This window comes from Hyperolius riggenbachi, chromosome 3 (genome assembly GCF_040937935.1).
Source record: "Hyperolius riggenbachi isolate aHypRig1 chromosome 3, aHypRig1.pri, whole genome shotgun sequence".
Taxonomy (NCBI): Eukaryota; Metazoa; Chordata; class Amphibia; order Anura; family Hyperoliidae; genus Hyperolius; species Hyperolius riggenbachi.
This window is the reverse complement of record NC_090648.1, coordinates 432,227,162-432,253,693: the sequence shown is the minus strand read 5'-3', so window position 1 is coordinate 432,253,693 and position 26,532 is coordinate 432,227,162. Positions and strand designations below refer to the sequence as shown.

Here is a 26,532-nt window from a genome sequence, read left to right as displayed (position 1 = left end):
TAGCCATAGCCCCCAAACAAGCATGCAGATCAGGCATTTCTGACAAGATTAGCTGAATGCTTGTTTCAGGGGTGTAATCCAGACACTACTGCAGCCAAAGAGATCATCAGGACCTCAGGCAACTGCCATTTTTTAAAAGGAAATAAATATGGCACTCTCAGTTCAGGTATCCTTTAAGGTGGGCATACATGAAGGAATTTAGATAAAAAGCAATACCATGACTAAGTACCCACTTTAATTTTGTTTCTTTCCCTGTATTTCATAGTAGCAAACACAAAATAACCTGTATGTGCTTCTCATCGCATCATTATGCGTTATCCTTACATCATACGACAGCTACTCACGTTGCTAAGTGTATGGAAAGAAAATAATGTATTCAGTGTATCTGAACATGCGCATCATCAGCTTGGTGGAAGAAAGGGGGGGGGGGGAGATGGTATTATGACTCACTTCCTGAACAGTTTGATCAGTTTGATCGACAGCACAAGTCTAACAAAATCAGATATCATGTACAGTGTATGGACAACTGATTGACTGTTCATTGACAAACCATCTTCTGATCGAAAAAAGAAAAGATTTGGAATGTGGATTTGGGCCTTGCAGGTTCATGTACTCTCCTATAGAGAGGGAAAGGGGATCAGATACAGGGGGCTTCCGAGTACGGACAGAAAGAAAAATCAGAAAAAAGAATCCAAACCAGCTAATCACCCGGGTAGATTGTTGGGCATCAGTACGCCATTGACTATATGGGGCTATTGTGTGAGCAGAGTGCGATATTCACAGTACGTAGAAACGCAAAAACTAAAGGATAAGGCCACTTACAAAACATATATACTGTATATTCCGGCATCTAAGACGACTGGGTGTATAAGACTACCCCTCTTCCAACACACACCAAATAACATATACTAGTGCTATGTATGAACAGATACAAGTGCTGTACTGTATGTGATACCCAGTATATAACAGTAGGGCTGCTCAAATCCGGATGCGGGAGATACCCGGATAGTTGCTATCCGGATATCTCCCAGTAAACCAGGGTGGGGGAGTCAAGCTCACCTGTCTGACGTCTTCTTCGTCCGTCCCTGACGCCTCCCACGATGCTGTCCACACGCATCACGTGACTACAAACACTTCCTTCTTCAACCCGGAAGGAAGAAGTGTTTGTAGTCACGTGACCGCCTCGTGGACCGCATCGTGGGAGGCGCCAGGGACGGACGAAGAAGACGTCAGACAGGTAAGCTTGACTCCCCCGCCCAGGTTTACTGGGAGATATCCGGATAGCAACTATCCGGGTATCTCCCGGATCCGGATTTGATCAGCCCTATATATAACAGTATACAGGCGATTGATTTGTTGGATTGGTCGGCTCTCCCTCTCCCTAAATGGATTGGTCAGCTCTCCTTGTCTACCTGTTTATCAGAGCTGTATGGCAGAATAGATTGCGCTGTGCCCATAAAACACGCCTCTTTCACCCGTCTGGCCCGCCCTTCTATCCTATTTACCTCCTTCTCTGCCTCTCAGATCTCACACATGTGCCTGCGCTCCTTCACCACAGTCCTCAGCAGTCAGACATGAGAGTCAGTAACAGGATAGGGCATATCCAGGGCCGGAGTTACCATAGGAAAAAATGGGCAATTGCCCCAGGGCCCCAGAGCCTGTAGGGGCCCCCAGGTTGTCCCTCCCCCATCTTAACTGTTGCCCCCCAGGGACTATGCAGGGTCTGTTAAGTTGGGAGGTGATTGGGGGAGGGTCAGCAGCCAGCTCAGGGGCCCAGGAGGGAAGTTTGGCTGCGACAAAGGGACTCTAATGACGCTTTTTGGTCGGGGGGTGTCTGTTGGGGGGCCCCCAGGCTAATCTTGCCCTAGGGCCCAATTGTTACTTGAACTGGCCCTGGGCGTATCACCCGGTATCAATGATACCCGGCGTATAAGACGACCGCTGACTTTTCAGAAGATTTTCAGGGGTTAAAAAGTCTTATACGCCAGAATATACAATAAATGGATTTCCCCAATGCTGCACTACAGTTATATGGATCTTGTAACCAAAGGTATACCTCTCAGTAGCTATCCATACTGTGATCTGCTGGTGCTCACTGCCTCGTGTGTGGAAAGAAACATGGCAGCCCCGGGAGCCCCCGATCCCCATAGTTAAGCAGGTAGATTTAGAAGTGGTGTGGCAGCTGACTGAGAACCAGTCCAGCAGAAGCGCCCTCTGCTGCAAATGAGCAAGTTTGAACTGGGCAAGTGTGGCTGTGAGCTAGCTAATGACCACTATGATTGCACACATTCATGGCAGCAGGAGCTTCCGCTCAACCAGTTTCCAGTTCCCCTGGTTGAGCAGTCGTGTTGCCATGGTTGCATGATAGAGGAATTATAGGCTTTTTTTTAGCAGTTTTATAAAATAACCCTAATCTTGGCTGGCTTCAAGCTGTAATGAAAAGGTCATTTTTTTAATGTTAAAATTATAATTTCAGTTTTGCAGTCATTCTGATTTGGATTGTGCTCTCTGGACAGTTCTCTGGTAATGCATTTTATCAGTTTTCCTTTTAGTGTTAGTTTAGGTGCAGAGTGTATATATAAATTGCATAGTTATTGAATTGTGAAGGTATAGCAGAGCACTTTTCTTGTATATGCATGATAATTTCCCAGTGTTAAGGCTGACCACCCACCACACAATCCTGTTGACCCAACTGAACTATATATTTCAATTGCATTCAGTGCGGACGCACAGTACGACCACTTGCGATGGCTTTATAGCTAGTTTAGGATTCAAGAAAGATTGTACAGTTACATTGTGTTGTGTATGGCCAGCCTTTAAAGTCAATGGGAACTGCTAAAAATAATAGTGAAGCACATACTTACCTAAGGAGAGGGAAGGCTCTGGGTCCTATAGAGCCTTCCCTCTCCTCTCCCGGTCCCCGCTCCAGCGCTGACTCCCAGGAAGCAGTATTCCACCAATTTGGCCAAATACTGCTCTCTATCTCTCTGCTGCAGAAGGAGGCTTCGGAAGTCTTCAGGAGCCCGAGTGCTCCAAACAATGGGCTGCTCTATACTGCGCACGAGTGAGCGCCGTCTCTTGTGCACTCGCGCATGCACAGTATGGAGCCACCTGTCTTCCAGAGGATTCAGCTCCCAAAGTTCCCCGAGGCGGGGAGTGCAAGCAGGGGGAGTAAGTGCTTATCAGAGGGGATCGGTAGAGGAGCTGTAACTCTATAGGACCCAGAGCCTTCCCTTTCCTTAGGTAAGTATCTGCTTCATTTTTTTTAGCTATACCCAATGACTTTCAAATAAGTGGGAACACATATAATAAAAGCTTGCTGTTATGCTCACATAGGGCAGGACATGGTGGCCATCTTAGAAAGAGGAGCAGTCAGTATGTGATTGTCTCCCTATAGCTGAACGTCTTGCCACATGCTTATGGGGCTGTGCATAGAACTGCAGTCACACAATCCCTTGTTATAGTCCAATATAACCCAGGTGAGGGCTGCAAGTGTTTGTTACGTTGTAGCAGACAGTTTCTATTAAATCTACGCTAAGTTGGCTGAATCACGTATGCCCTCCAATGATCTCCAGCTGGGGACAGCCTTAATAAATGACACCCAGAGCTTCTTCTTCATTTTAAGACACAGTGAATGAGACAGTGCTTCCAGGCTAAGGGTACATTTCCACTACAAGCATGCAAACTCACATGCTATTTTCCAGACCTGCAACTGCATGCATGTGGAAATTTGGATGCACTTGCATCCATTTTTTGCATGCAAATTCGCATGTGGAATCGCTACTTTTTTCTTTTTTTTTTCGTGTTTTGCCTCTATTGACATAAACGAAAAGGCACACGAGAACGTGAAGACGCTTACCATACAGCATCTGTCATTTTGTAGCACTGCTGTCCAGATTTTTTTCTGCTTGCGAATTTTGGATACAGTGGAAACAGGTCCATTGAAACACATTGCTATGCTAATCTGTGTGCAGAAAATGCATGTGAATTTGCATGTACAGGTAGTCCCCGGTTAACAAACGAGATAGGGACTATAGGTTTGTTCTTAACCTGAATCTGTTCTTAAGTCGGAACATTGTGCCATCTCTGTCCCCTGTACCTCCAGTGTCCCCCTCTGTGCCCTCTGTACCTGCTTATACAAGTTTAAAGGGACTCCGAGGAGTGCCCGAATTTAAAAGAATACACTTACCTGGGGCTTCTTCCAGCTCACCATAGGCGGCGAGGTCCCGCGGCGTCCTCCTGGCTCCTCTCCTTCAGGCTCCGCTGGCCCCCGTAACTCTTCCTGGTTAATGACGCAATGCGTCATCACGCCGGCCGCTTCGCGTCATCACGTCTGCTGGCGTGACAGGTCTGCGCAATATTGCAAAATAAAGCATTTCTACCGCTATCAAACATCTTTATCGAAAGTAGAAAACAGCATTTTTGCCACTGAAAACACACTGGGGCCGATTTCTCAAAACCAGTGACAGGGAAGTTTGAGCAGAGGTGGAGCAGGTACCCAGATCAAGCACTCTGATTGGTTGTTCTGAGCAACCGCTCCACGTAGAAACCTGTTTTGCTTCAATTTTCCTGGCACTACCTTTTTTCACACACATAAAATGACAAGCAGCTTCTGCTGTGCGTTACAGATGACAAGTGTAAATATAATGCAGATCACCTGTCTCTCTGCTTATTCCTGGCTCATTCAGATGCTGTGAGACACTCAGCCTGAGACTCTGTTCAGCAGCTTTGCAGCTAACAAGTGACTCCTCCTTTCATGGGCGGCACTACACTGGGGCACTGCCCCCTCTTGAAATCACTGTGCCCCCCGAGTGCCCCCTTCCCTGCTCAGTAACGTACAGTTAACTGTTTCCAGGCCCCAGCAGCATACAGTGAACAGGCTAGGGTCTATAAAAAACTCTCCCATGTCAGCTTGAGTCTGTGTAGGTGTTATGTAAACCAAGAGTCTTGTCTATTTGCCATAAAAACCCCACAATCCTTGCAAGATCGCTTTGTAATTTATGTATCTGGATGACACTTATATTTGCAAAGACATGTCTCTAATTCCTTCTGATTATACAGTATGTACTAACATTAACAATCAATAGGAATAGAGTCTGAAGAAGGCTTACAAGCGGAAAGCTTACTGTTTTTCTTTTAAACTAAATGCTTAACTACTAAGCACTACTAACAAGGAACTACACACAGTGTTTCTCTCCCTCCTGCCTCTTCCCCATCCCCTTGCTTGTAGATTCGTGAGACACAGGCTGGGGACTGGAATGCTTTGTCTGTGATCTGTCCCACAGGAGCAGCTTACTAGCAAGTAAGGAGCATGCCAAATACATCTGTAGGTAACTTTTCTTCAATAATAGCACCGTCATTTGGACAATCTGCTCTACTTAAAAGCCTTTAAATTCTCTTTGTGATGTTTACATTTGGTTCATATCATTGCTGAACCAGTTAACCTTAATCTTATTACCTGAGTTAGACCAAAAATATATAAAGCTTGCCATAAAGCTTGCCATACGGACATTGATTTTGATCAACCAAATGTGCTCCACCAGCCTGCCATTGTGCCCCCCCCCCCCAAAAAAAAGATCAAAAACAAAACTGCTATATACAAAGAAAGCTAGCTGCAATGCCTCAATGCATGGTCATTCTGCGCTGACCTCACTTGTAGTGAAGGCTGCTTGGATGTGCTGTGATGCTGCATGTGGGGCGGGGCTCGGGGTAGAGACAGAGCTGCTGCTGTTTTAGGTACGGTTTGGTGCTGAAATTTGTGCCTTATATAAAAGTGATTCAGGTGACATTACTAAGCACTGCTGCACTCAGTCTACTGTCCTTATTGCAGCCACATAGGTTGCAGCACCTGGCCTCTGCCTCTGTACAGTGCTTTGTGCTGCTTGTAGAGCGCTGTGTACAGACTACACCATATTAGGCTAACTACATACTCCTTCCTGCTGCCTTTAGGCCTCTATCATATGGGAGGCTGAACTGTGCACTTGTCGGGCAGGTCAGTCTCCTGGCTGCTGGTCACAAGCACCATTCGGGTGCCATTGATATGCAGCTGAATGGCAGTGTTTGTAGCCACACACTTGTCATCACTTGACTTGCAGTGACTTTACCCAGAGGCAGAAACCTGCGGCATGTCAGGAGAGAGCACGGCCGCGCTTAGATGCAACTCCATAGGGGGTGTAACCCCTTCACCACCCATACCAAGTGCCCAGCTGATGCCCGGGAGCTGCTGACAGGCGGGGAATTCACCATCTTTAGCCTCCCAGGTGAAAGAGGCCTTATTCAGGGAAATTGCCATGTTTATGTCATTAGTATGAAATATAAATATCCTGCCTTATTACTAGGATCATGCTGTCCTCTGTATTCTGGAGAATGTAATTCCGTATGTGGATCTGTCCATTTAAATATCAAGTTATTTTTGTAAAAAGCTAATGCTTATCAGTCATTAACACACTTGTAAATGTTGGGTTATCTGTTCTGTATAAAAATCAGGATAATAAGATTTCAGTTTGCAACGCTTGAACAGTTGCTTAAAGCGGACCTGAACCTAGAACTTCCTCTCTGCTCTAAAAGATAAGCAACAGCATAATAAGCTTTAAAGAAAAACATTTCTTAGTGTCAGCTGTTACAAATCCTGCAATACATCGGCAGTCTGGCTACTTACTGCTTTCATGGAAGCAGACATGGGGTTAACATCCTGCGTCTACAATTGGCTACCAGCTGACACAGCTGCGAGATCAAATTATAGTTGTGATTAGTCACATATGTGGGGGAAACATCAGTATGTGCTAAATCATCATGCTCATGGCCGGTTCTCTCATGAAGCAAGGCGAAACATTTGCATCAGGCGCAGAGATTACAGGGGTAGCATGTTTGTACTACACTAAGGGGCCCTTTTCCACTAGCAATCGCTAGCGTTCACGCTAAACACTAGCGATTGCGATTCAGCAAAAAATAAAAATTTCCCGGCGATTTCCCGATGTTTGCGATCACGATTTTGCTATGCTATGCACTGCATAGCAAAATCACGGCAAAAATTGTTCTACGCCGCGATTTAGTAAAATACGTATCGCGGTAGTGGAAATGACCTACCGCGATTCCTATGTTATTTAGCAAACCGTAGCGATTTGCGATTTTGTGATTCAGCAATCGCAAACGCTCTAGTGAACAAGAGGCCCTTACAGCATATAGTCAGAGTAGGAGAAGCGGGAGGAGAGCGAGGTGAAGAGGTCATCATTGGGGAAAAGCAGATGTGAGGTGTGACAGTGAGTGAGGGGGGGGGGGGGGGGGAGGCCAGAGAGCAGCAGTGTGTAATTTGACCTGCACAGCAGAAGGGAGGAGGTGGCACTGCTGTCCTGACTGAGGAGGAATGGAGTGGCTGAGTGAGAGCAGTTTGTTTGTCACAGACTCACAGCCAGACAGTTTGCTATTGTGTTGAGCTGCAGCACGTCACGTGAGAACATTGAAGTAGGGTGCTGTGCGATCATTCCAAATCGGGAGGGGGGGGGGGGAGGGGCTTTGGCATCTTCACAAGTTTGCCTCAGACAGCAAAAAGTCTAGACCGACCCTAATCATCCTGATCTGAGCATAATCTCAGTGGAGTTCTCAGCTCTACCCACTTCTTGTGATGTTTCTGGTCTGACAATGGGGAATTTAGGATCAGGAGTCAGAGGTGGGGTCAGCAGGACCAGGAAATTGGAGTCTCTGAGATATGGTCCTTATTAAATAAATGTCTGCATTGTCACAAGGTGCTCATCTGGTACAAAAAAGGGAAAATACTTTGTAAGGCTCATTCTGTGTCTCCAGCACTTTAATCATGAAGCTTTTGTTTATCATTGTACTACATTGATTTTTATATTGTGTACTTTGTATTTTGGCAATAAAGTTTATTGTATTGGAGCTATAAGACTGGTGTATGTGTCTGTCATGTTCTTGTCTAAGGGCTGGTGCACACCAGAGCGGTACGTTTTTTCCACAAACGCAAACACGGGGGCTGCAGCATTTTTTAGATTTCTGAGGCATTACTGCCTCAATGTTAAAGTATAGGAAAGTGGAAAACCGCTCTGAAAAACGCTAGATCAGAGCGGTTTTCCAGGCGTTTTTGTTACAGTAGCTGTTCAGTAACAGCTTTACTGCATCAATATATGAAATCTGCTACACAAAAACGCTTTAGAAAACATGCCTAGAATCGTTCTGAAATCTGCTTCAAAAACCTCTAACGTTTTGCGGATCTGCTAGAGGTTTTTGGTGTGCACTGGGCCTACGAGTCCAATTAACGTACCTTTTGGCATTGTTTCTGAATCCGGTCCTCCCTAGTAACATAAATACACTATAGTACTGATTTTGTTGGTGAAACCGGATATGATGTAATACCTTCCAAGCTATTAAGCAAACCTGTAAATTAACTGATGAGATAAACAACGGTATCTATAGTCCTAACCCTAAATAGGACTTTCCTGGAATCCCATAGTGGTATTTTGGTTTAAAGTAAATGGGAACTGTTACTTAAAAAAAAAAAAAAGCCAGATACTTACCTAAGGTAATACTTACCTCTCCCAGTGCCCTCGGTGCAGCGCTGTCCCCAGGAGCAGTATTTTACTAATTTGGTCAAACACTGCTCGCTCCCCTGGTGAAGGTGACTTCGGAAAGTCTTCGGAATGCTCCAAAGACGAGATACTCCATAGATTCCCTGCTGGAATCTACTGAAAATTAATTTGTTGTTGGATAAGAATTTATTCCCTTCTAAAGGTGCATACACACATCCAATTTTGATTGGCCAATCACTGAACAATTTTACCACCTTCATGTAAGTAGGAAGGCCAACAGACTTTGAAAACTACGGATAGATTGTGTAAGTAAGCTCCTACACTACATGGAAGTGGTGAAATTGGGCAATCAGTTGGATCTGTATTGGCAGGCTTTAATCGATTTCAATGAGAGAGGAATCAATTGTTTTGGATCATCAGGTGAAAATCTACATGTATATGGCGAGCTTTAGCACTGGGGATGGTCAGTGACATGCCAATGATTCCAAGTGTTTTTGTGGTATTTTTATGCAAATACATGCTGCATGGAAATGGACCATTTAAATGAAATAGCTGTTGCGTTTGATTGGATGATTTCAAAGCTGCATACAATTTTTTTTAATTTGCATATAATCTGCATCAACTCAGAATGATTAGCATCTCACTGACCATGCCGGTTATCAGGGATGAGCTCACGAGTAAAGCCTGGTACACACTTTAATTATGATTGGCCAATCACTGACCATTTTTACCACCTCCATGTAGTATGAGGGTTTACCTACAAAATCTGCTCATAGTATTCAGTATCTGTTGACCCTCATACTATATGGAGGTGGTAAAATTAGTCAGTCATTGGCCAATCATAATTGCAAGTGTGTACCAGGCTTAAAGAGAACCCGAGGTGGGTTCTGACAATGCAATCCACATACAGAGGCTGGGTCTGCCTATACTGCCCAGCCTCTGTTGCTATTTCAATCCCCCTAAGCCCCCCTGCGCTCTGCTATCCCCCATAAATCACAGCCTCGCTGTCGACACACAGCGTGTTGCAGCGGGCTGTGTTTATCTCTGTACTGTCAGTCTGCTGCTCCCCCCGCCTCCTGCAGAGCTCCGGTCCCCACCCGCGTCCCTTCCCTCCCCGCTGATTGGAGGGAAGGGACGCGGGCAGGACCAGAGCTATGCAGGAGGCGGGGGGAGCACGCAGAGTGACAGTACAGCGTGGCTGTGATTTATGGGGGATTGCTGAGTGCAGGGGGAACTTAGGGAGGATTGGGATAGCAACAGAGGCTGGGCTGTATAGGCAGACCCAGCCTCTGTATGTGGATTGCATTGTCAGAACCCCACCTCGGGTTCTCTTTAAGATTTCGTAATTAAAATGAGCCTTAATTGCCGCAGCTGTGCGGCTGGATGATAAGGGGTTATTTACCCATAATTCTGCTGTCCTGCCTGCGCTCCAAACCGCTTGCACGCATCCTATTGGACGCATTGCAAGCCTCACTACGCGCACTTCCTCCTTCCGGCTTAAAGGGATACTGTAGGCGGGTCGGGGGAAAATGAGCTGAACTTACCCGGTGCTTTTAATGGTCCCCCGCAGACATCCTGTGTTGGCGCAGCCACTCCCCGATGCTCCGGCCCCGCCTCCGGTTCACTTCTGGAATTTCTGACTTTAAAGTCAGAAAACCACTCTGCCTGCGTTGCCGTGTCCTCGATCCCGCTGATGGCACCAGGAGCATACTGCGCAGACACAGACCATACTGGGCTTCTGCTATACACTCCTGGTGCCATCGGCGGGAGCGAGGACACGGCAACGCAGGCGCAGTGGTTTTCTGACTTTAAAGTCAGAAATTCCAGAAGTGAACTGGAGGCGGGGCCGGAGCATCGGGGAGTGGCTGCGCCAACACAGGATGTCTGCGGGGGACCATTAGAAGCCCCGGGTAAGTTCAGCTCATTTTCCCCTGACCCCCCCTACAGTATCCCTTTAAAGGAGGAAGTGCGCGTAGTGAGGCTTGCAATGGGTCCAATAGGTCGCGTGCAAGCTGTTTGGAGTGCAGGCAGGACGGCGGAATTATGGGTAAATAACCCCTTATCATCCAGCCGCACAGCTGCGGCAATTAAGGCTCATTTTAACCTCCTGCCGACCGCGTCACGCCGATGGGCATTGTCAGGAACTGGCCCCGTGGCAAGCGTGCAGATACCGTTCCCGACTGCGGGTTTGACCAGATCGAGAGGGAAGCAGCCTTATTCAAGCTACAACAAGGCTGTCACTCCTCAAAGCACTTCTCGCTGCCACCACTAGCTGCTGCTAGACACTTCCACGATTCCCACTCTGCTGTCGAGTGATCTGCACGCAGTCCGTGTTTTCATATTCTGGTCAGCTTTGCGCTTTAGTCCGAATACGGGAACGCCACGCACACACACACACACACACACACACACACACACACACACACAGTACAATCGTACAGTAGCAAGACACAATCAGGCACTGAACTTGTAACGTAAATTACACTGCAGTCTCTTCTAGGCTATGAGCGTTGGCTTAGTACAGCAGCCAGGAGGCTGCAATAGCAGCATAGGGGGCGATATACAGGCTGGGAACGCGAACAATCACTCGCGTTCCCATGCCTGTCGGCCGGTGACGGCCAAACCGGAAGTGCTCGCCGGCGGGTCCTGGGACATCAGAGCGGAGGCACCGATCGGCTGCTGGGGGCTGAAGGAAGCCCCAGGTGAGTAAATCTCATTTTTTTAGTTGACTTAAGGATCACTTGAAGGCCGCTATCGAAGCATCCTGAGCCTCCATAACACCTGAGCAGTGCCACAGGCTGATTGCTTCCATGCCACACCGCATTGAAGCAGTGATTTCTGCAAAAGGATTCCAGACCAAGTATTGAGTGCATAACTGAACATAATTATTTGAAGGTTGACTTTTTTTGTTTTAAAAACACTTTTCTTTTATTGGTCGGATGAAATATGCTAATTTTTTGAGATAGGAAATTTGGGTTTTCATGAGCTGTATGCCAAAATCATCAATATTAAAACAATAAAAGGCTTGAACTACTTCAGTTGTGTGTATTTGAATCTAAAATATATGAAAGTCTAATGTTTATCAGTACATTAGAGAAAATAATGAACTTTATCACAATATGCTTATTTTTTGAGAAGATCCTGTATACTGGCTTGTTTACATATACACAAAGTTCAAAGCAATGCAAGATCCAGGACAGAATAGAGGGTTGTTACCTAACTACCTGTATCCAGAGGAACTGAATGCAAATGTAATTTCATTGACATACCGACAATCACATTAGCAGCTTCTTTGAGCCAGGTGAAAATAGTACACATCTGAGACAGTATTTCACAGCAGATCAAAGGTGAGGACATGACTGCTAGTGGCCTAATGAACCATTTCCTTGCCCTAAGCTAGCAAGTCACTTTAGCAGTTCCTGCTCTATTGTTCACAAGAGCTCACCTTCAGATGCATTTGTACTATTTCCAGGAGACACTACAATATTTCATAGCCCCACACATGTGAAGTAGACACACAAGATGGAGGCTACCTTAGATACTAATAAAAAAAAAATGGTACCCATGTTCTGCATATTACCGTACATATCATCACCACATATATCCTCACAGGCGTGGCCGCGGCGGCAGCCCCAGGACCGCCTGACGGCCATCGGCGTAAATTCCTGGGGCCAGCTAATGCAGGAGATTGCGCGCATCTGCTTGGGGGAGGAGCTTCACCCTGCCTTCAGTCTCGGGAGAATGTTAGATGGCGAAACCGCCATCTATAAAGCTTATACAGCGCCGCGATCTGGTGCAGAGATGTACTGGGGACAGCCGTGTGACACAGCTGTCCCTTCCATTGGCCCAGAAGTGATAGGCTGTCATAGGCTGAAGCCTATGACTGCCAATCACACTAATAGGCTGGAGGGGGGAAGGAGGGAGGGAGGGAGTGGCCACTGCAGGGGAAATTTTAAAAAAATACACTATTTTGATAAAAAAAAAACCCCACAAATAAATATTTATTAAAAAAAACAACAACACCTGGGGTGCAATCAAACCCCACCAACAGGAAGCTCTGTTGGTGGGGAGAAAAGGGGGGTGGGGGGGGGGAGGAAATCACTCGTGTGCTGTGTTTTGTGGCCCTGCAGCTTGGCCTTAAAGCTGCAGTGGCCTATTTTAGAAAAAAGGCCTGGTCTTTAGGGGGGTTTAACACTGTGGTCCTCAAGTGGTTGATTATGAATTCGAGTCCTTACTGAATCGTGATTACTCGTGAGCTCATCCCTGCTGGTTATCAGCAGGCCACAGTATCTGCAGGTGGGATGGGAAAAAGCTGGCAACTTGAGCTGTTTAAACAGATGATGATAGGATACTGATGGATGCCCTGACTGATGTCCCATCGATACTGGACTGGGCTGGAATACCTGAGGACCCAGAAGGCACTTTGCACCAGTAGGGTACCAGTGGCAGTGCGCACCAGTGGTGTACCAGTGGCAGGGTGCACCAGTGGCATACTAGTGGCAGTAAACATCGGCGCAGTTAATACTGATCTTTAATCAATATCGGTTATTCAATACACAGTAGCGCAACTAAGCCACATTTTTGCACATTTTCGCTTCGCCCGCTAATTTAGCCTATTAGTAACCAGGGAAGTTTGGATGGTGTCATATCTGCCAATGGTAAAAGCTGCAATTAGCTACTACAACAGGAAATTTGGGTGCCAGAGGCGAACACGGTAAATCCAGCGCTGGAGACTTGGGCGCAGCAGCGCAGGAGACTTGGGCGCAGCCGGCGCCACCATAGGCCGTAATAGGAACTACGGCTATCGCAGGCACAGGGAGTAACTTCAGCGCCGTCAGAAGACGGACCTGAAGTTGCTTTTAAAACAATAATTCGGATTCCAGCGATTGCTGGAAGCCGAATTATTTCATTCCCCCACTATCCATGTCGGCCTGGAGGGGGAATAGTTATTAACACGGCCCGGACTTGTACGGCAGCAGGATCAGCCATATACTGGCTGTGTCCTGCGCCCAAGTCTCCGGCGCCGTTCTCTCTCGTACGCGCCAGAGGTGCCCTCTATATATACAGCAGCAGGCGCCTGCTATTTCCTGCTGTAACTGCTAATCGCAGCATTTACGCAAAAACGCATACAACACACATATGCAATTTATATAGGCGAACCACAAATGCATTAAAAAAACGCACACAAAATGCATGTGCGGAACAAAAATGCAAACCCACGCAAAATGCACTGAAAATGCACAAACGCATATGCAGCAAAACGCTAACTTGAACGCGTTGTCTAGTGTGTTCCTACCCTGAATGTTTCCAAAGCTGTGGCTTCCCCCGCCTGTGTTGCCACGGCCCAGCCGCCGACAGCAGCCACCTATTAGGTCGCAGCTGCCAAGCTGTGGGTGGGCTGAGGCAACATAGGTAAGTGTGGCCACAGCTTCTGAAAAACTTTGGGTAGAAAACGCCACTGTGGCAGTTTCTAAATACAGAATGACGGACAAGCAGGGAAGCCTTACAGGTGCCTCGCTGTCCTCCCGCTGTGCTCCAGTGATCAGCTGTGATCCACGGAAAGATTGCCTGTCGCGGCTACTGCGCATGTGTGGCCTGGGCCACGCCCCTCCTCGCTTATGCCCCCGTGGCAAGGAACTCCCAGCCAGGTGTAATGATAGGTACACACCATAGCAATTTCTCATCAGAATGATGGGTGTAAGCACTAATTTGCATTATCGTTGAATCCAGTTTTAAAAAAAATTGTGCACGATGCATGCAATGTCCCATCAGATCGACGGGGCGAACTGATAATTTTCGACTTGTCCAATCTACTTCTGATCGATTGCGGGATCGATTTTGTGCAGTAGTGATCTGAAAACCGATCTCTTCATTGATCGGGAGCAGATAAGACATGTCGGAAATGATCAGTTCACCCCGTGGATATGACAGGACATTGCATGCATCGTGCACAATTCTTTTAAAACTGGATTTACCGATAATGCAAATGTTCGATCAGATTTACTGGATTGTAAGTAATCAGAAGGTAATTATCAATTGTTCCCATAAACGGCTTCAGAAGAGCACTATTTCTCTTCAGATACGATAGTAAAATCATCAGCCGTAATAAATCATCGGTTGGTCACACCGGATGGACGATATACTTTGGAGGCAGGTCAGACCGCATCGGTAGCTGCATTCAGTTTTGGGACGACCGATGTGCTCGCAGTAAAGCTTATACTCACATGTCCACCGCTGACGTCTTCTCTCCTTTGCCGCCCGGACCGCTCCTCCCTGTCTCTTCTGTGCTGTGCCTGTGTCTTGGGCACAGCAGGATCATCCACTAGGCAACCTTGGCAGGTGCCAGAGGCCTAGTGGATGTCAAGGGGCCCATCAGCCACCATCACTTCAGCTTACCAAGAAGACCACAAAGGGGCCCCAAATCTACTTCGTTGCCTAGGGCCCCATTACACCTTCATCCATCTCTGGTCCGGGGACAAACACTAGAGGCCTGGTTCTGCTGCCAACACTTGGCATTGGTGTGGTGGGGGGGCATATGCCACTCCATGCCTCTCCTTGTAATAGATCGTATTCTGCTCGGGTGAGATGAAGGCCTGTTATGTCCTGTTACTGATTTGCTGTGTTTTTGTTGTTTTGAAAACTGACCTGAAGCCCCGCCCCCAATTGCTCTTTAGCTGATGTAGCAGCACTGCAAGTAACATGTAAATGACAGTGCTTGTCTTCCACTAGCGCTATTCTCTTTCTCCCAAATAACAATCACCAGCCTGCGTGATTTTCACTGTTATTGTGCTCGAATATTGAACGGGTCCCAAGGAAGTGACCGCAACGTACCGCGATCCTTGCGCAGCATGATTACGCTTGTGATTGTGTTACGTAGTGGTAAAGGGCCCTTTGTCTGCTTTCCCCATTTGCTATGAGACCATCCCATGCTTTAAGGTGCCCACTAACAGTACAATTTTTTCAACAGATGCGATCTTTTCATGCAATTTTTACAATTGAATTGTATATTAAAAAAAAAAAAGTATGTGGTGAAAATCGATTCTATGGTCGATTGGATCAGAAAATGTAATAGTTCCGAGAGAGAAAATGCCCTAATTAACCTGTTTATAGGAACAATAAATGCATACCTTCCTATTACTTTCGATTGCAACAAAATGCATCAAAAGATTGCGTCTGATGAAAAAAATTGTACCGTTAACAGGCCCCTTTAAACTCATCAATGCATGTAAAATATTAAAGTATAAGTTGAAAAACAAATCTTTTACAACTAAGTTAACCCCTTCTTGACTGTCCATAGGAGGTGGAAAGTGGCTGCATAATTGCGCATGCGTGTTCACAAAAGATGGCCCGAACGGTTAACGAACCGTTCGCCGGCGAACATCTCACCATCTCTGGGCCCTGTACTACTTCCGGGTCGCTATGACCCGGAGTAGTACGCCTGCGCTGGCCCGGCAGTTCGCGTCCTAGATGTCGCTCCTGTTGCCGGGCACTTTCTGCGCTTGTGCGTGACGTCATGAGTGACCTGTCCTGTAGCAGCCTCCGCGCGATGTCTGTAACCCCCGGGAGGCTCTCTGTACACGCAACTGGTGCATAACGTCTGACAGAGGCCACACGGAAGGTTACGAACACCGCGCAGAGGCTGCTACAGGACAGGTAACGTATAATACAATATAATAACATTTCCATAGCGCTTTTCTCTCATATGACTCAAAGTGCTTAGGCTCTCTCAGATTCAGTAGTTGGTAGTAGGATGAAGTATTCACACAACAAAAGTTATATTTCTGCAAATACCAAACTGAACAGGTGGGTTTTCAGTCTGGATTTAAACACGTCCAGGGTAATTGATTTATAAAAGCACCAGCATATTTTGTGGTGCTACCTAGGAGATGCTACCTAAGGGCTGGTTAAAGACACAAAGACGAGGCAAGCACCGGTCAAATCATGTAAACAAGCTTTTCTTATATAAGGATAATATGAATCCCAAGCGTGCAGAAGGGGAATAGTATTAATATGACATGAACAACAACAAGGCCTTTTCCCATAAAACCGCACCACAACAGATTAGGAAAATATCAAAAAAGCTTTATTATGATGTCACAATTGGATTCCACAATAAAAACAATTAAAATGCATTCCAGGATACACACCAAAAATATATCAATCAATAAACAATGGAATGTTGCATTATAATCACTTCCATAATAACCCCCCAATTATTAAATGAAATAGCAAGTCAAAATGGGTGGGTAGCTAAAGTGCTATCAAATAAAACAAACCTCTGAACCAATAAGTGCTAAGTGCTAATAAAGGTGGATGCCCCCCTGCGTGCACCAATAGTGCCCCCAACAAGGCATCCTCCCGAAAGGAAGCGAAAGACCGGCTAGATCCGGAAATCTGAATAGTGGGGTGGTGCCTCCGGGACACACCTCACTTCCACCCCACTATTCAGTAGCTGGTAAGCCTTTGTCACTCACACTTTGCACGCTGTTGTCGCTGACGCCGTTCAGCGCTGTGTCCACTCTTTTTTCAGCATGGATTTCCGGATCTAGCCGGTCCTACCTCATTGTTACACATCTTTCTCACCACTTTCGCTTCCTTTCGGGAGGATGCCTTGTTGGGGGCACGATTGGTGCACGCAGGGGGGCATCCACCTTTATTAGCACTTAGCACTTATTGGTTCAGAGGTTTGTTTTATTTGATAGCACTTTAGCTACCCACCCATTTTGACTTGCTATTTCATTTAATAATTGGGGGGTTATTATGGAAGTGATTATAATGCAACATTCCATTGGGTTTATTGATTGATATATTTTTGGTGTGTATCCTGGAATGCATTTTAATTGTTTTTATTGTGGAATCCAATTGTGACATAATAAAGCTTTTTTGATATTTTCCTAATCTGTTGTGGTGCGGTTTTATGGGGAAAGGCCTTGTTGTTGTTCATGTCACCTAAGGGCTGGTTCACACAGACTTGCAGTGCATTACATTTTAACATAATGCTCCTATACCTACATGACTGGTGGCATAGCCAAAGCTATAATACACCTGGGCACCTTCTTATAGGCTCTGATGTATACGTCTACTGCTTAATGAACTGTATGCACCTGACTTATGAAGTGTTGTGTAGGACGGTATTGAGGCTGATTTATTACACAAATGCAATATAAAGTAGCGTAATTATGCCGCCAAGAGCAACCAATCAGGGATTAACTGTCAAATAAAATAGAAATTCTGACTGATTGCTCAGGACAACTGCAACACTTTTGCATCAGTTTTCCTTGTGCTGGTCTTGACAAATCAGGCCCACTGAGTACTTACACAGTATTGAAACTGTACAGTTTAGAAGATAGTTCCTTAAAGCGTACCTGAGACCGGGGGATAGAGAACATTCATACATACCTGGGGCTTCCTCCAGCCCTCTTAAACGTGATCGCTCCCTCTCCGCCATCCTACGTTTTCTGTATCCTCTGTAAGTGCTTCTGTAAGTACGGCCAGTTGCGCATGTGCAGTGTGGTTGCGCGTGCTCCCCCATTGCACTCTCGTGGCTAAAAATGTTCTGCGACTGCATAGTACTGCACAGGCACAGAACGCTCCCAGCTATATGAGCGCAACAGGGGTGTGTGCGCGGCCAAACTGGCCGAACTTATGGGAGCCTTCACGGTAAATCCAGAAGGCGGAGGATGGCAGCGAGGGACGGATCAGGCCGAAGGGGGCTGGAGAAGGCCCCAGGTATGTATGAATTTCTTCTATCCCCATCTCAGGGACCCTTTAAGGCCAATTTGACATACAGGCCTTGATTCACTAAAGCTACCGCAGACAAACAGCCCCAGTTAATATTAGCACGAGGTCCCATCAGCGTAGTGTGCGTTCTCAACTTACGTGCAATGCTTTTAACTTCTGCACGATGTGCTTGTAGCATAACCGCCATAATCCACTGTAGCAGCCGCACTAGCAGAGTATCGCAGTCACACTACAAGCACATCGCGTGGCAGTTACAAGCATCTCGCGTAAGTTAAGCGCACACGCTTTGCTGACAGGACTGCGCGTTGCACCTGTGTGCTAATAACCCGCGCTGTTTGTGGGCAGTAGCTTTAGTGAATCAAGGCCATTGAGCAGTGCAGCCATCCTGCAGCAGGAGAGCTCAGGGTGCACCATTTCCCCAGGTATATTATACTTCGGCAAAGTGCACCAACAGGGTAATATGTGTAGTGCTTCCCCTGCGCAGTGATGTACCTCCTGCTGGACAGGAAGTACATCACTGAAATGTCATCGCTCTGACTATGTGCCGCACCGCTGCTGCAATAGGATTCACACTTACCGCGTCACCATAGACCTGCACTGTTGCGTAATCCATGCGGTAAGCACGGATCATGCGGCAATGCACTGCAGAGTTTGCGGCAGCCTTGTGTCGATTTAGCTACTTCCGTCGCACTGCATCGTGTTGCTATAGTGTGCAAGTCCCCATAGACTTACATTGCCCTTGTGTGGCGGTCAGGAGCCTCGCCCAGCTCTCCTCTATAAGCTCCCTCACACCTCCAGCCAGCTTCTACCTTCCCTTTTCTACATCTGGTTGCGGTGCCTGCGCTCTGCTCTCACGGTGCTTGTGAGCGCCTTGTTTCCTTCACTTCCCTCACTGCTGCCCACACTCTTCATGTCCCTTTTGGATCCTTCATTTGTTTTCTTGCCATTTATATTTCACTTATACTTTTGGGATTCATTCTCATAATATATATATATATATATATATATATATATATATATATTTTCTTAGCACATTGCACTTTATATGGAAGTTGCTGGCATAAATTATGCATATACAGTATTATTATTATTATTTAGTATGTATATAGCGCCGACATCTTCCACAGCGCTGTACATAGTAAAAAAAAGTGTGTGTGTTCGTCATTAACTGTCCCTCGGAGGAGCTCACAATCTAGTCCCTACCATAGACATATGTCTATGTATGTATTGTGTAGTGTATGTATTGGACCAATTTAGGGAGAAGCCAATTAACTTATCTGTATTTTTTGAGATGTGGGAGGAAACCAGAGTGCCCGGAGGAAACCCACACAGACACGGGGAGAACATACAAGCTCCTTGCAGATGTTGACCTGGCTGGGATTCAAACCGGGGACCCAGCGCTGCAAGGCAAGATCGCTAACCACTACGCCACCGTGCTGCCCGTTGCATTTCAATAGGGTTTGAACCATATGTTGGCTACCATGGAGTCATAGGACCATGTATCACATTTATCTGTATTTATTGGAATGATCAATATTATCATTATTTGTTGATACTCGTTTTGAGTGCTACTTTTCATATACCTGGCTTTTAAGTGTTTTTATGTGCTTTTGTTTGTATTAATAAAGACCGATTCGTGTTCTAATTAGATATTCGTGAGTGGTGCGGTACTTTTTAGGATCATCTTGTCCTTTAGGGCCCGTTTCCACTGGTGCGGTGCGATTTCTTTGCGAAAAATGCATAAATGAATTTGCATGCAGATGAAAATTCGTATGCGTTTGCAATTTTTCATGCAAATTCGCATGCGTTTTCGTATATTTTTGTAAGTATGCGATCTTAACCATGCCTGTGCGATTTTACATGAAAACATAAGTGAATTCGCCTGGAAAATTGGCATAGCGAAAACACAATACGAATTCCTATTAAATACATTACATGCAAATCGCAGGTGTGCGGTGTGCAAATTCTGATGGCTTTGCTGTGCAGATTTTTCCTGCACAGCAAAACGCTCCGTTTTCCTGACAAGCGGAAACAGGCCCATTTACTTGTATTGGTTATGCGAATCTGCATGCAGAAAATGCATGCGAATTCGCGCTAGTGAAAACGGGCCCTAAGTCTAAGTTTCCACTAGTGCGGTGCGATTCCATTGTGGAAAACGTGAAACCGAATTTGCATGCGGATGCAAATTCATACGTGTTTGTATGCAAATTTTAACGCAAAAACGTGTTAAAATTTGCATCGGTTTGTAAGTATACAATTTAAACTATGTCAGTGCCTGTGTGCTTTTACATTAATTTTATGCGAAAACGTAAGCGAAAACGCATGCGGTTTGCCTATTAATTACATTACAGGCGAATTCTAATGGCTCTGCTGTGCAGGTTTTTTTCTGCACAGTCCACCGCACAGATTTCCTGACAAATGGAAACAGGGCCATTGACTATTATTGAGTATGCGAATCTGCATGCAGAAAACGCATGCAGATTTGCTCTGGTGGAAACAGGCCCTAAGTCATGCTCAAGGAAGGGGTAGATTTTCCTAACATCTCTTGCAAAGCACCTCATCATTCTCATGTGGATTGGTTAGTGAGGAGGTTGGGGGGGGTAATCCCTCACAGGTCACTATTCCTGCTGGGCTCTAACCATCATGGCTGGGCAGGGCCCTACTTAGCATCTCTAGTGATGCTAGGCATTTTTTTTCCAATTTGAGCAAAAAATAAGGGTGGAAGATAATCAGAAATTATAATAATGGTTGAGGTTGCAGTGATGTTTTGTCATATAGCAGTCTTGTAACTGTAGCCATATACAGTACCTGCAGTACATTTTTACAAAGTGTCAGTGATGCCATTACATGTACGGTATGCTGCAGCAACTGCACGCACGTCATTTCATTTCATTCATCCTTTAGGCTACTTGCACACTAAGACGTTGCGTTAGGTGCCACGTTAAGGTCGCATAACGTGCACCTAACGCAACGCCTGGTGCTCTTCGATGTGGACGTCAGAGTGAGCCGCGTTGTGCAGCTCACTCTGGCGTCCGTGATGCGTACTGTTGGACGCATGCGGCATCACGTGGTCCCGCCGGCCAATCGCCGCACAGAGCGGCCGCTCCAGGAAGTAAACACTGCACGTCACAACGTGCAGTGAATATTAATTAGCCATGTGCCTGGCAACTCTCCGCTCCTCCCCAACATTACTGAGCATGTGCAGACAGTCTAACGCGGCTTAAGCCGCTGTTACGCCGTAGCATGCTGCACTTTCTGAATAACGTGCAGCGTTACATGTAACGCAACGTGGGCAGTGTGAACAGCCCACTTGTGTTACATTGCTGTGCGTTGGGGGAGCGTTACAGGCTGCACTAACGTCCGCCTGTAACGTCCCTGTGTGGAAGCAGCCTTAGCAATACTAACTGATCTGATATGACCCAGATAAATGTTGCAGAACTTTTAAGAACCCAATAGCTGTTAGGTTCTGAACACGTGGTACGTGTACCCCTCCCCCCCCCCCCCCCCCCGGGTGTAAAGTATAAGAATTTGTGAGGCTTAAAAATGATAATATACAAATACATCTGAACAAGTATTAATAGTGAATTAAAAATCATCAAGCAATGCCAGAAACAGTCTTAGACTGGGAGAATGATAGAAAAGTATTATTTCACAATTATGGAGTACTCCTAGTAAATATATCTTTTTTTTCACCTAATTGTTCCGGTGCTGAAAACCAAAAATATAAGTAATATTGGAGATGTTCCTGAATGCACAGTTTTAACAAATGTTTAGTATTAACTATGCAGCAGAAAAAAGAAAAAGAAAAAGGGAAAGCAGCCCCCAATGTAAACAGTGTTTTCCCCTTTTTCACAATATATGCAGCCATGTGCTGCCAGATACTAGAATGAGGTAGCTATACACCGCACAATACCAGAATACAGCAGCCATTCATTACAAATGAGCAGCTTTGTTTGCCAGTCCCCAGACACCAAAATTAACTAGCCATGTGCCCCCAGGTATCAGAATGAAGGAACTATGTGCCCCAGATGCAGTATTTAGGTATCCACATACCCACCTGATACCACATCTAAGTAGCCGAGTTCGGTAGTCACGTGCCTTAGAAGTAAGAAGTCATTTGCCCCTTGAGAATGAAGTTCTTCCAGTCATTGCAAAGTAAACAGCAGGCGGAGTGTGCTGGACTTGTTCAGTCCTGTGTTTGAGCCTCCCAATATTTCCAGCTGTAATGAGATGACACAACATAATTATTTCCCATTGGCATGTTGAAATCAATGTTACATGCTGGCAGCATTGCCATGGTGCAGTGACTGGACAGGAGAAGGATGAATGTGCTGGCAGGGCAGGTGCATGGTGCTTGAAAGTGGACCAATCAAATTCCACCTTCATGAGATTGGATTGGCCTATTTTCAAGCTGCATACATTTACAATTGATTCACACTTTGCATAAGCCTACATCAACTAGCAATTATTGCACCTCATTGACCATCCCTAGTCTACATTGGGCTCTATTCAAAAAACCTTACCGCAAGTTTACCGCTCAAAACAGCGGATTTTCCCGTCCATTTAGCAAAGTAGGCATTCATAAAAGCTGTTCCCGCATGAAAATCTACAATCCCCCAGCAGAGCGAGAAATTTCCGCCTTCTCCAGTGTTTTTCTAGATTTATCTAGAAAAAAGTAACAAAATGGCCATTCATAAAGTTTAGAGGAAGCGGTATGTGGACGGGAAATACCGCTTCCTCTGATTTTGCGGATTACATACAAGTGAATGGGATAGACCTCCCAGAGAGAGCAGTGCACGGAGGGACTCTGCCAGCTGAAGTGTTTCCGCATGCCTTCCGACAGCTTACCGCCAGCTTTCAGCGGGAGATCTCCGCTCTTGCATCGCAGCTGGCAAGATTTTTTTGAATGACCACCCAGAAGTGTAAAATACCGCTGCGGTATTTTCCCTCCAGGAATTTTTTCGCCACAACTTTTTTATGAATAGAGCCCATTGTAGACTATTTCCAGCTATGTGCTTCATTAGGACCCACACCTTAATTTTTAACCTGAACCCATACTTAAGTCGAAACACTGTTCCCCCTCTGTCCCCTGTAGCCCCTTTAACCGCAGTGTCCCCCTCTGTGCCACCTACTGCATGTCGAGGTGCACAACATGGAGTCGCATATAAGCATGGTGGTGGTGAAATGAGATGGATTTTGGCTGACAGGTAACACCATCGCATGTCAAATGTGACGTGTGTGGCGTTCACAAACGCTTCCATCCAGCTGCATGTAATTGCAACCAAATGGCACTTGTATCCAGCAGCCAGGAGGCTGAACTGTGCGACAAATGAGAACTTCAGCCGCCTGTGAAAAACAGGCCTAATAAGGGTGCATACACACATCCAATTTCACCAAACTCGCCAGCTTCCATCCCCCTCCCTCAGAGGCGTAACTAAGAGCCCCCGGGCCCCCCTGCAGAAATTGTGAGCGGGCCCCCCTCCCCCCAGGGCCCGCTCGTGGCTGTTTTGGGGGGCTGGAGGGGTCGCACCATGAGGGGAAAGCTATGGCCACACTCGCCTCCCTCACCTCGGGCTTTCCCCTCTGTGCTCCCCTCCAGCTTCTAGCTATACAAGTGCAGCGAGCAGAGCGGCGGGCAGCGGCAGGCAAACATACCTTCCGTGCGTCCGGACGCTTCTCACTCTAGTGACTGACACGACTTCCTGTTTTATACAGGAAGTCACGTCAGTCACTAGAGCGAGAAGTGTCCGCGCTGGAACGCACGGAAGGTATGTTTGCCTGCCGCTGCACTTGTATAGCTAGAAGCTGGAGGGAAGTACAGAGGGGAAAGCCCGAGGTGAGGGAGTGGGGGGGGGGGACCTTCCCCCCTCCCCGCCAAGTGTGGCCATAGCTTTCCCCTCATGGTGTGACCCCTCCAGCCCCCAAAACGGCACGAGCGGGCCCCGGGGGGGGGGGCTGCATCCCCTATTGTTACGCCCATGCCCTCCCTGTTTCTCATCTTCTCTTGGGCTCTGGTATTCTTTAAACAGAATATCCCCAGCCAGAGGCGTCCCAGCCACCAGGCAAGGACAAACGGTGGCCTGGAGCGCCGGGTGGGGGAGGGGCACTGCCGCGGGTGGGGGACGAGGGGAAGTGCCCACCTTCCCCCGTCAGACTGTGCGACCCCTGCGGTGAACTGGCTGCGGCGTCTACTAGACTCCGCACCAGTTCATCCCCAAAGCCCGCAGCTCACTGTGACAGCCTGCATAGTCTTCCAGCAGGCAGAGCAGGGCTACAGGAAGATGGCGTCTGAAGCCCTGTACTGGAGACTATTTGTGTCTCCAGTACAGGGCTTCGGACGCCATCTTCTTGTAGCCCTGCTCTGCCCATCAGCGCGGAACTTTCGGAGGCTGGCTGCGCTGCTGCAGGAAGATTGTCGGGGGTGCTTCGCCCAGGGAGAGGAGTCTTCTACAGGTGAGTAAATGCTTTTCTTTTTACAGGCAATTATACATTTTTTAGTGAAACGCTGCCCGCATTAGGATAATTTTCTGGTGAACCATGGCCACATACGAATAATTTCTGGTGAACGCTGGCCACAGAACATTATTTTCTGGTGAACCCTGGCCACATTACGAATATTTTATGGTGAACCCTGGCCACATTACGATTATTTTCTGGTGAACGCTGGCCACATTACGATTATTTTCTGGTGAACGCTGGCCACATTACGATTATTTTCTGGTGAACGCTGACCACATTACGATTATTTTCTGGTGAACGCTGACCACATTACGATTATTTTCTGGTGAACGCTGACCACATTACGATTATTTTCTGGTGAACGCTGACCACATTACGATTATTTTCTGGTGAACGCTGACCACGGACGATTATTTTCTGGTGAACGCTGGCCACGGACGATTATTTTCTGGTGAACGCTGGCCGCAGAACATTATTTTCTGATGAACGCTGGCCGCATTACGATAATTTTCTGGTGAACGCTGACCTCATTACGATTATTTTCTGGTGAACGCTGGGCACAGACGATTATTTTCTGGTAAACGCTGGCCACGGACGAATATTTTCTGGTGAACGCTGGCCACGGACAATTATTTTCTGGTGAACGCTGGCCACGGACGATTATTTTCTGGTGAACGCTGGCCACGGACGATTATTTTCTGGTGAACGCTGGCCACATTACGATTATTTTATGGTGAAGGCTGCCCACATTACGATTTTTTTTAATGGTGAATCATTGTGCCGTTACAATTATTTTATGGTGAATCATTGCTGCGTTATGATTATTTTATGGTGAAAGATTTGGGGGGGAGGGGCGCCACAGGTTTTCTCGCCTGGAGAGACAAGAATGGCTAAAGACGCCCCTGTCCCCAGCATATCACTCCTTGCTAAGAAGAATTGCTGATATCTTATGGCTCAGCAGCTATACAAATGGGATCGGAGGGCTGCTTTGTGGTACAGCTGAACCAGCATTGATAACTGAGGAACAGGGTAAATAAAAGCCCAGTAGAGATGGAGGTGAGCTCAGAGTTTGATAGCCCTCCTATACGCTGAAGTGGACTGTGTTATCAGTGTAAGGATAGACCAGCAGAATAAGAAGTCCCCAGTAACAGCATAAAAGTATTGTACACCTAATTGCAGAAACAAATAAAAAGCTTTGCTTCCCATTTACACAGACAGGCAATATACTGTATGGCGCTATGCCTAGTATATAGCATCGATTACAGTATACTGTGTACGCAATGTTATTGTATACATTACATATAGCCAGGAGAGCGCGATGCACAACTCTACGTCACCAGCGCGAGGCATCTACAGCAGCAGCGGGACCGAACAAAGACCTCCGCGTGCACAGCACGCTCGAGCGATTGCCAGCCGGAGGAGGTGGGAGAGTCTCCGCTCTGCACAGCTGAGTGAGGAGGAAGAAAGTCCGCTCTCTGGAGGCATCACACTGAGCAGCCAGGATCCAGGAGCCCGTATGTAAGCCGGCAACATTGAGTGCGGAGCTCCCTCTTGTGGCCGGTACTGTAAAATGTCCATTGCACTTGTGTGTGGAGCTCCCCCGTGTGGCCACTATAGAAAGTTTTGATGTAAATAGATGCGGTTAGGAGCCAGTTCTATGGGAGGGCTTCTGAGGTGCCCATTAACAGTACAATTTTTTCAACAGATGCGATCTTTTCATGCAATTTTTACAATTGAATTGTATATTAAAAAAAAGTATGTGGTGAAAATCGATTCTATGGTCGATTGGATC

General features: G+C 46.6%; 1 long non-coding RNA gene across 1 annotated transcript in view; it reads right to left on the bottom strand.

Moving 5' to 3' along the window:
* LOC137564169 (uncharacterized) overlaps positions 1-26,120 on the bottom strand; it is a 37,034-nt gene extending 10,914 nt beyond the window's left edge. Inside the window, exons 1-2 of the long non-coding RNA XR_011030542.1 lie at positions 26,040-26,120; positions 22,339-22,501 (exon numbers count right to left, since the gene is read on the bottom strand). This is a non-coding gene — a long non-coding RNA (uncharacterized lncRNA). The remainder of the gene's footprint in view (positions 1-22,338; positions 22,502-26,039) is intronic.
* Positions 26,121-26,532: the final 412 nt, after the last annotated feature.